We start from the raw sequence: 10,256 nt of genomic DNA, 5'->3' as shown, positions 1-10,256 counted from the left end.
GCTGGGATCACCAAACCCCTCCAGAGCTCCTGGAAAAGTTGGAATTCCAGGAATTCCAGGAGTTTGGGGTTTTTTCCTGGGAAAGGGCCATGGATTTGGGGCTGCCAGGATGTTGAGGGTGGGCCCAGAAAAGCAGGGGTGGGAATTCCAGGGAATTCCCTCGGGAGCTTCCAGCAATGAGGAATTCCCATTTTTCCAGTTTTATCCCAGAGCACCGGACAAGGATCCAGGGAATTCCAGCATCATCCACCTCACCCTCATCCCAATTCCATGGGATCCTCATCCTGAATTCCATGGAATCCTCATCCTGATTTCCATGGAATCTTCATCCCAATTCCCACTCCATCCTCATCCCAATATCCAAGGAATCATCATCTCAAATTCCATGGAATCCTCATCCCAATTTCCATGGAGCACTCATCCCGATTTCTGTGGGATCCTCATCCCAAATTCCACCTCATCCCATTTCCCTCCTGATTCCAAATTCCACGGAATCCTCATCCCGATTTCCAACTCATCCCAATTTCTGTGGAATCCTCATCCCAATTTTTGCCTCATCCTCATCCCAGTTCCTTTCTCATCCTAATTTCCATGGAATCCTCATCCCCATCCCCATTTCCATGGGATCCTCATCCCAAATTCTGCCTTATCCCGATTCCCATCTCATCCTGATTTCTGTGTCATTCCAATTTCCATGGAGTACTCATCCCGATTTCTGTGGGATCCTCATCCCAAATTCCACCTCATCCCAAATTCTGTTTTATCCCAATTTCCAACTCATCCCAATTCTCTCCTCACCCCAAATTCCATGGAATCCTCACCCTGATTCCCACCCCGTCCCAATTTCTGTGGCATTTTCATCCTAAATTCTGCCTTGTCCCAATTTCCATGGAATCCTCATCCCAATTTTTGCCTCATCCTCATCCCAATTCCATGGAATCCTCATCCAATTTCCATGGGATCCTCATCCCAAATTCCACCTCATCCTTATCCCAATTTCCATGGGATCCTCATCCCAAATTCTGCTTTATCCCAGTTCCCACCTCATCCTCATCCTGAAGGACCAGGACATCCCAAAAGGCTTCCAGGGAGGTGTGGGATTTATTTGGGAATTCCAACCCAGGGATTTTGGGGTCAGGAATATTGGGGCTGGAATTCTGGCTCCTTGCAGGTGCCTGGGAATCCCCCCAAAAAATCCCAGAACTTCCCCTCCCCGGGGCCTCCGGCGCCATTTGATCCCAACCCTTTTCCCCCGGGATAATCCTGTTGTTTCAGGCCTGGAATGCGGGATTTTCATGGAATGTGGAGCTGTCTGGGACAGGAGCCACCTGCGGGCCCGGCTCGTCTTTCATCCCGAAAAATGTGGGAACTTCATGCCCCAAAAAATATGGGAATGGGCCCTGGAGGAGGCTCCAGCATTCCTGAGAAACTCCAGAATTCCCAGGAATGGGATGGATCAGGGATGGATCCTGAATCCAGACGTGGCTGATCCAGAATTTGGGAATCTCTCCATAAATTCCCAGGATTTGGAGGATCCAGGATCTGGGAATCTCTCCATAAATTCCCGGGATCTGGTTGATCCAGAATTTGGGAATCTCTCCCCAAATCCAGGCAGGGCTTGGGGGGGGTCCAGAATTTGGGAATTCTCATTTGCAGCCTCAGGAATTCTGCTGGCTCCGAGGTCCTGGAGCCTCAAAAATCCCAGGAATTCTGAATTCCGGCGCCGCATCCATCAGTTCTGCGCTCCCGGTGGGAATTCCACTGAATTCCCAGGATTTGGAGGATCCAGAATTTGGGAATCTCTCCATAAATTCCTGGGATCTGGCTGATCCAGAATTTGGGAATCTCTCCCCAGATTCCCAGGATTTGGAGGATCCAGAATTTGGGAATCTCTCCCCAAATTCCCAGGATCTGGCTGATACGGAATTCGGGAATCTCTCCCCAAATCCAGGCAGGGCTTGGGGGGGGTCCAGAATTTGGGAATTCTCATTTGCAGCCTCAGGAATTCTGCTGGCTCCGAGGTCCTGGAGCCTCAAAAATCCCAGGAATTCTGAATTCCGGCGCCGCATCCATCAGTTCTGCGCTCCCGGTGGGAATTCCACTCTGGCTGATGGATGGGAAAGGCCTCGGCATTGGGATAATGATTTCCCCTCATTTCTCCAGAGCCTTTGGATGATGAATTCCCAGGAATTGGAGCCTTTGGATAACAAATTCCCAGGCACGGAGCAGCTGCTGCCACAGATCCGGGATTATCCCATGGATCATTCCCGGTGGCAGGGAGGAAGAAAAGGGAGGGAAAAAAAGAGGCAAAAAAAGAAGGAAAATGGAAGGGGAAGGGGAGGAGGAAAAGTGGGGAAAAGAAGGGAAAAGGAGGGGGGAAAAGAGGGAAAAAGGCAGGAAGGAAGTGGGAAAAAGGAGGGGAGAAGAGGGAAAATGGAGCTGAAAATACTGGGAAAAAGGAAGAGAAGAGGAGGGGAAAAAAAGACGGAAAAAGAGGGAAACAGGAGGGGAAAAGAAGGGAAAAGGAGGGGAAAAGTAAGGGGAAAAGAGGGAAAAATAAGTTGGGAAAAAAACTTGCAAAAAATTAGGAAAAAGGAAAGGAAGAGGAGAGGAAAAAGAGAGGAAAATAGTGGGGGAAAAAAGGGAGAAAGATGGAAAAAAAGAGGGGAAAAAAGAGGGGGAAAGGAAGGAAAAATGAGGGGGGGAAGGAAGGAGAAAAGGTGGGGAAAGGGAGGAAAAAAGATGGAAAATAGAGGAAAATGGCAGGAAAAAAAAGTGGGGGAAACTGGGAAAAATAAGGGAAAAAAGAAGGGGAAAAGAGGAGGAAAATTTGTGGATTTGGGATTTGTGGAGCTTCCGGGGGTAGGGAAATGGGATCAAAGCCGCTCCCAGTTCTGTTCATGTCAGGGTTTGCCCCTCTGGATTTTCCATGGAAAAAATCTGACTCCTGGAGATTCCAGGGGTTTGGAAAATGAGACCTTCCTGGGAGAAAATATCCCAGGGAAAAAGAGGGAAAAAATTCCCCGGGAGCAGGATGGGAATAGGATGGCACAAAGCAGGAATCCACATTTTTTCCCCTAAAAACAAGGGGGGAAAACATCCTTGGATGAAAAATCTGGAAAATCTCCAGGTTTTCCATTGGCTTGCCTGGAAAAGCTCAAATTCCTGGATTTAATTCCCACATTTTTTCCAGCATCACAGCCCTGGAAGTGTCACAGGAGCAAAGGAAAAGTGGGACAGGAGGGGGAGGGAATGGGAGAATTCTGGGAAGAGAATTCCAGGTGGGAATGGTGGCAAATTCCATTACAGAACAGGTGGATTGGGAATAGGGCCTGGAATTGGGAAGGAAAATGAATTTGGAGGTTTGGAATCCTGAGGCCATTCCTGATGGGTCTCCAGGGAAATTCTGGGAGTTGGGATGGGATAGAAGGAGGAGGGAACTGCTGGAAAAAATGCTGGAATTGTTAACGAGCTCTGCTCCGGGGGGAAATTCCCTAAAAATCATAAGGATGAGGAAAATAAACGGAATTTATCCAGCTCAGCCTGGATCCAAGGAAAAATCCTGGCTGGATCCAAGTGAAAATCTTGGCTGGATCCAAAGAAAAATCCTGGCTGGATCCAGTGAAAAATCCAGCCTGGATCCCAGGAAAACTCAGCCTGGATGCAAGGGAAAATCTGAGGGAAAGTCCCAGCTGGATCCAAGTGATAATCCTGGCTGGATCCAAGGAAAAATCCAGCCTAGATCCAAGGAAAAATCCAGCCTGGATCAAAGAGAAAAATCCAGCTGGATCCAAGGAAAAATCCATCCTGGATCCAAGAAAAAATCCAGCCTGGATCCATGGGAAAATCCAGCCTGGATCCCAGGAAAAATCCAGAATTTCCATCCTTGGATGTTTGTGTTGTTTGGGCCAGTCCTGGCTGTGCTGAGGGCCTTTTCCAAGGATTTTTGGGATTTTCCAACAGATCCAGAACATTCCAGTGTCTTCCTTCCATCCCACCCCCAGCAGCTCTCAGGAATCTTTTCTGAGATGGGAAACCTCGGAGACGATGGGAAAAACATCCATGGAAAAGGGATGGATCCAGTTGGATTTTCCCTTTTCCCAGCATCCCGCCAGATCCAGGAGAGGCATTTTTCCCATCCGGAGGCTGTTCCCGGTTTTCCGCCCCTGGAGCCAGGCCAGGATCTGTTCCTGGAATTAACGGGCGCAAGAATGAGAATTCCAGGATCTGATCCAATTAATGGAAATGGGGAATGGAGATGGGATCGGGAATGGGGCAGATCCATAGGGATGGGATGGGACAGATCCATAGGGATGGGGAAGATCCATAGGGATGGGATAGACCAGATCCATAGGGATGGGATGGGACAGATCCATAGGGATGGGGCAGATCCATAGGGATGGGATGGGACAGATCCATAGGGATGGGGGCAGATCCGTAGGGATGGGATAGACCAGATCCATAGGGATGGGATGGGAGCAGATCCAAAGGGATGGAGCAGATCCATAGGGATGGGATGGGGGCAGATCCATAGGGATGCGATGGGAGCAGATCCATAGGGATGGGGCAGATCCATAGGGATGCGATGGGAGCAGATCCATAGGGATGGGGCAGATCCGTAGGGACGGGACGGGGCAGATCCATAGGTATGGTGTGGGGCAGATCCGTAGGGATTGGGCTGTCACAGGATTTGCTGGGATGTTCCAAGGATCCATTGGAATTCAGCATCCCAGGCTCTGGGATATCCCGACAATTCTTTGGGATGCCCTGGCCATATTCCAGGATATCCCAGCCCAACCCTGGGATGCTCCAGCCCTTCCCCCTCCCATCCGTGTCCGATGCCGCCTGTTTAAATCCCGTTATTCCCGTTATTCCGCCCTGGGCGTTTAGCGCCGTGAACGGAGCCTGGGGAGCCATCAGGCAGGAAAAGCTTTCCCAGCCTCTCCATCTTCCCCCGGAATTTATGGAGTCTCGGGAGTGGGATAAAGCTGCCACGTTCCCAACAGCCGCTCGTAAATCACCGGCAGCAGGGAGGGCGCGGAGCGGCGGCTGCTCCTGGATTGCTCCTGGATTTATCCCAGATCGCTCCTGGATTTATCCCAAATCGCTCCTGAATTTATCCAGGATTGCTCCTGGATTTATCCCAAATTGCTCCTGAATTTATCCCAAATTGCTCCTGAATTTATCCAGGATTGCTCCTGAATTTATCCCAGATTGCTCCTGGATTTATCCCAAATCACTCCAGGGTTTATCCCAGACTGCTGCAGGATTTATCCCAAATCACTCCTGAATTTATCCCAGATTGCTCCTGGATTTATCTGGAATCTCTCCCAGATTTATCCTGGATTGTTCCTGGATTTATTCTGGATCACTTCTGGATTTATCCCAAATCATTCCTGGATTTATCCTGGATCGCTCCTGGCTTTATCCCAAATTGCTCCTGGATTTAACCTGGATCATTCCCAGATTTATCCAGAATCACTCCTGGATTTATCCTGGATCGCTTTTGGATTTATCCCAGATCGCTCCGAGGTTTATCCCGGATCACTCCCAGGTTTATCCGGGTCTGGGGTCCCCTCCAAAGGGTCCTGGGGTGGTTCAGGGACCGGCAGCTCCTCCTGGAGCATCCCAGCTGGAATTGGAGCCGTGGGGGGAGCGCTGATCTCAAAAATTTCAGGAAAACCCAAAAAGCAGTGGGGAAAACACAGCCAGGAGTGGGCAGGGAGCCATTCCCAGATATCCCAGAGCCATTCCCGGATATCCCAGGGCTATTCCCCTATATCCCAGGGATGTGGAGCTTCCATTCCTGGATATCCAAAGAATTTTGGGCTGCCATTCCCAGATATCCCAAGAATTCCAGGCTGCCATTCCCAGATATCCCAGCAATTCCGGGATGCCATTCACAGATATCCCAGCAATTCCAAGCTGCCATTCCCGGATATCCCAGCAATTCCTGGCTGCCATTCCCAGATATCCCAGCAATTCCAGACTGCCATTCCCAGATATCCTAGAGCCATTCCTGGATATCTCAGGGATATGGGGCTGCCATTCCTGGGTATCCCAAGAATTTCAGGCTGCCATTCCCAGATAATCCAGCAATTCTGGGTTGCCATTCCCAAATATCTCAGAGCCATTCCCGGATATCCCACCAATTCCAAGCTGCCATTCCTGGATATCCCAGGAACTTCAGGATGCCATTCCTGGATATCCCAGCAATTCCAGGCTGCCATTCCCGGATATCCCAGCAATTCTGGGATGCCATTCCTGAATATCCCAGCAATTCCAAGCTGCCATTCCCAGATATCCCAGGAATTTCAGGCTGCCATTCCTGGATATTCCAGAGCCATTCCCGGATATCCCAGCAATTCCATGTTGCCATTCCTGGATATCCCAAGAATTCCGGGATGCCATTCCCAGATATCCCAGAGCCATTCCCGATATCCCAGCAATTCCGGGCTGCCATTCCTGGATATCCCAGCAATTCCGGGCTGCCATTCCCGATCCAGCCGCGGCCGCTCCCAGCCGGCAGCGATTCCTTCCCGCAGCTCCGCTGGGCCCTGGGAAGTGTTGATGGAAAAACAAATTATTCCGGCTGCAGGCGCCGCTAATCAACGTGCGCCGTGAATAATTAATGACCCTCGCTAATGAGGTGCTCGGGGCGGCCGGGAATGGAGGCTCCGGGAATGCTCGGCGGGATCCAGGGATGCTCCACACGTCCCGGATTTTGGAGCCGCCGCCTCGGGGACACCGGGAATGTCTTTTCCCTCCACCCCCGCCAGGAACGAGCTGCGCGTTCCTGGTTTGGGAGGAGTTTTCCTCCCTGGGAAACAAAGCAGGGGAAAAAATTCCAGGAGGGAATTCTGGGGGTCCTGTTGGATTTGGGGTTTTTTTAGGGGTGGAGGTTTTTGGGGTGCTTTGTTTTCCCAATGAGAGCAGCTGCCGGGAAGAACGGCTCAGTTTTTTTGGGAAATGGGAACAACCACGGCAGGGGTGAGGGTGAGAGCTGGAAAACCAGGAATGTGAGAGAAAATCAGGGGAAAAATCCACAACCAAATGTCCCAACGTTGAGTCTGGAGCCGGGAATGTTCCAAGGTGTTGGAACAGTGAGAGCGGGGCTGGAATTCCCAGCTGGAATTCATAGGGAGAGTTTGGCTAAGCTTGGTTCAGCCAAGCTGAGCTTGTCTGGGGCCCAGAGCAGTCTGGGATATTTGGGAAGTGCCTATGGATATGGGATCGGAGCAGTTTGGGATATTTGGGAAGTGCCCATGGAATGGGATCAGAGCAATCTGGGATATTTGGGAAGTGCCCATGGATATTGGATCGGAACAGTCTGGGATATTTGGGAAGTGCCCATGGAATGGGATTGGAACAGTCTGGGATATTTGGGAAGTGCCCATGGATATGGGATTGGAGCAGTTTGGGATATTTGGGAAGTGCCCATGAATATGGAATCTGAGCAGTCTGGGACATTTGGGAAGTGTCCATGGAATGGGATCAGAGCCATCTGGGATATTTGGGAAGTGCCCATGGATATTGGATTGGAACAGTTTGGGATATTTGGGAAGTGCCCATAGAATGGGATTGGAACAGTCTGGGATATCTGGGAGGTGCCCATGGATATGGGATCAGCTCTGGATTCCCTTCCCACCGAAATCCTTCGAGGAATTTCGGGATCGGAGTACGCACAGACAGGGAGGATCCAAGCAGAGCAGCCCTGGTCTGATTCCTGTCCGGAATTCCGGCTCCCTGTGCCCAGAATCCCTCGGGACGGATTGGGATCATTTTGGCTCCCTCGGTGTCACCTTCTGTCACAGCGCCTGTCCCCAGCGAGGAAAATCCCGGGCAAGATTCCCAGGAAAAGCGCTGATTCCCACCTTTCTCCGGCTGTCTGTCGCTGGGCAGATTCCCAGATTTCCATGCCCGGGGGCTCCGGAGCTTTGCGCTCGTGATTCCGAAGGCTGGCAGGTCACGGAAGGGAACGGCCACCCCTGCGTGCCGGGGGACACGGAGGGGACACGGGAGGGACACAAGAGGGACACGGGAGGGACATGGGAGGGACACAGATCTGGTGCTCAGGACAAAGCCACCTCTGGGAGTGACACAGAAGGGACAAGGGAGTGACACGGGAGGAACACGGGAGGGACATGAGGCAGGTTCAGGACAAAGCCATCCCTGTAGTTCAAGGGGGACATGGAAGGGACATGAGAGGGACACAGGAGTGACACGGGAGGGGGGGTAGGACAGAGCCATCCCTGGAGTGCTGGGAGGACACGGGAGGGACATGGGAGTGACACGGGAGGGACATGGGAGTGACACAAGAGGGACATGGGAATGGCATGGGAGGGACATGGGAGTGACACGGGAGGGACATGGGAGTGACACAAGAGGGACATGGGAATGGCATGAGAGGGACATGGGAGTGACACGGGAGGGACATGGGAATGGCATGGGAGGGATGTGGACCCGGGGTTCAGGACAAAGCCACCCCTGGGAGGGACACTAAAGTGACATGGAAGGGACACAGGAAGGACACGAGAGCGACACGGGAGGGACATGGGAATGACACGGGAGTGACACAGACCTGGGGTTCAGGACAAAGCCACCCCTGGGAGGGACACCAAAGTGACACGGAAGGGGCGCAGGAGGGACACGGGAGCGACACGGGAGGGACACGGGGCCGTGTTCAGGACAAAGCCGCCCCTGCGGCGCCGGGGGTGGCCCCGAGTGGCCCCGAGTGACACCGAGTGACACCGAGTGACACCGAGTGACACGGAGTGACAGCGATTTGCGGGCGCGGCTCTGAGGAGCCCGCGGGGCTGCGGCGGGGCTGGGGCCGCACGCACAGAGCGGCCATCCCGGCCTTGTCCACGAATCCCAGCTATTCATCCCTGAATCCCAGATATTTATCCCTGGATCCCAGCTGTTTATTCCCGAATTCCAGCTTTTTATCCGGGAATTCCAGTTTTTTATCCCCCAGTTCCAGATTACACCCCCGAATTTCAGCTTTTTAAACCCCCAATTCCAGCTTTTCATACCCAAATTCCAGCTTTTTATCCACGAATCCCAATTTTTTATGCCTGAATTCCAGTTTTGAATCCCCCATCCCACCTTTTTATCCGAGAATTCCAGCTTTTTATCCCCCCAAATTCCAGCTTTTGATCCAGGAATTCCGGCTTTTTAATCCTGAATTCCAGCTTTTCAAACCCCCCAGTCCCAGTTTTTTATCCCCCAATCCCTTCATTTTATCCCTGAATCCCAGATTTTTATCCCCCAATTCCAGCTTTTTGTACCCAAATTCCAGCTCTTTATCCTCAAATTCCAACCTTTTATCTGGGAATTCCAGGGTTATATCCCCAAATTCCAATTTTTTATCCCTCAATCCCAGTTTTGTATCCAGGAATTCCAGCTTTTTATCCCTGAATCCCAGTTTTTTATCCCTCAATCCCGGTTTTTCATCCTCGAATTCAAGCTTTTCAAGGCCCCAGTCCTGGTTTTTCATGCCTGAATTCCAGATTTTTATCTGTGAATTCCAGCTTTTATCCCTAGATTCCAACTTTCTATCCCCCCAAATTCCAGCTTTTTAATCCTGAATTCCAGCTTTTCAACCCCCCAGTCCCTACTTTTTATCCCTGAATCCCAGGTTTTTATACCCCAAATTCCAGCTTGTTATCCTCAAATTCCAACCTTTTATCTGGGAATTCCAGGGTTATATCCCCAAATTCCAGCTTTTCATCCCCGAATCCCAGTTTTTTTATCCCCCAATCCCGTTTTTTTTAATCCTTGAATTCCAGTTTTTTATCCCCCCCCAATTCCAGCTTTTCATCCCTGAATTTCAGCTTTTCATCCAGGAATTCCAGCTTTTCATCCCCGAATCCCAGTTTTTTATCCCCAATCCCGGTTTTTATCCCCGAATCCCAGCTTTTCAAGCCCCCTAATCCCGGTTTTTCCATGCCGAATTCCCGTGTTTAACCCGTGCCGTGCCGTGCTGCCGTGCCAGACGCGCTGTCTCGCACCCGCCGGGCCGCGAGCAGAGCGGGGAGGGGGCGGCAGCTGCCGGCAATTAACGAGTTCATTAATTAATGCCGGTGGCTCCGCTCCCAGTCCCTGTCCCCGAGGGTGGCAGGGAGGGGACAGGAGGTGGCCCAGGGGATGGTGGCAGTGGCCAAGATCCCCCTGAAGGGCTCTGATCTCAATCCCTGTCCCCATGGATGGCAGGGAGGGGACAGGAGGTGGCCCAGGGGGTGGTGGCAGCTCCG

This window comes from Geospiza fortis, unplaced genomic scaffold (genome assembly GCF_000277835.1).
Source record: "Geospiza fortis unplaced genomic scaffold, GeoFor_1.0 scaffold628, whole genome shotgun sequence".
NCBI lineage: Eukaryota > Metazoa > Chordata > Aves > Passeriformes > Thraupidae > Geospiza > Geospiza fortis.
Note: the sequence above shows the minus strand (reverse complement) of the source record.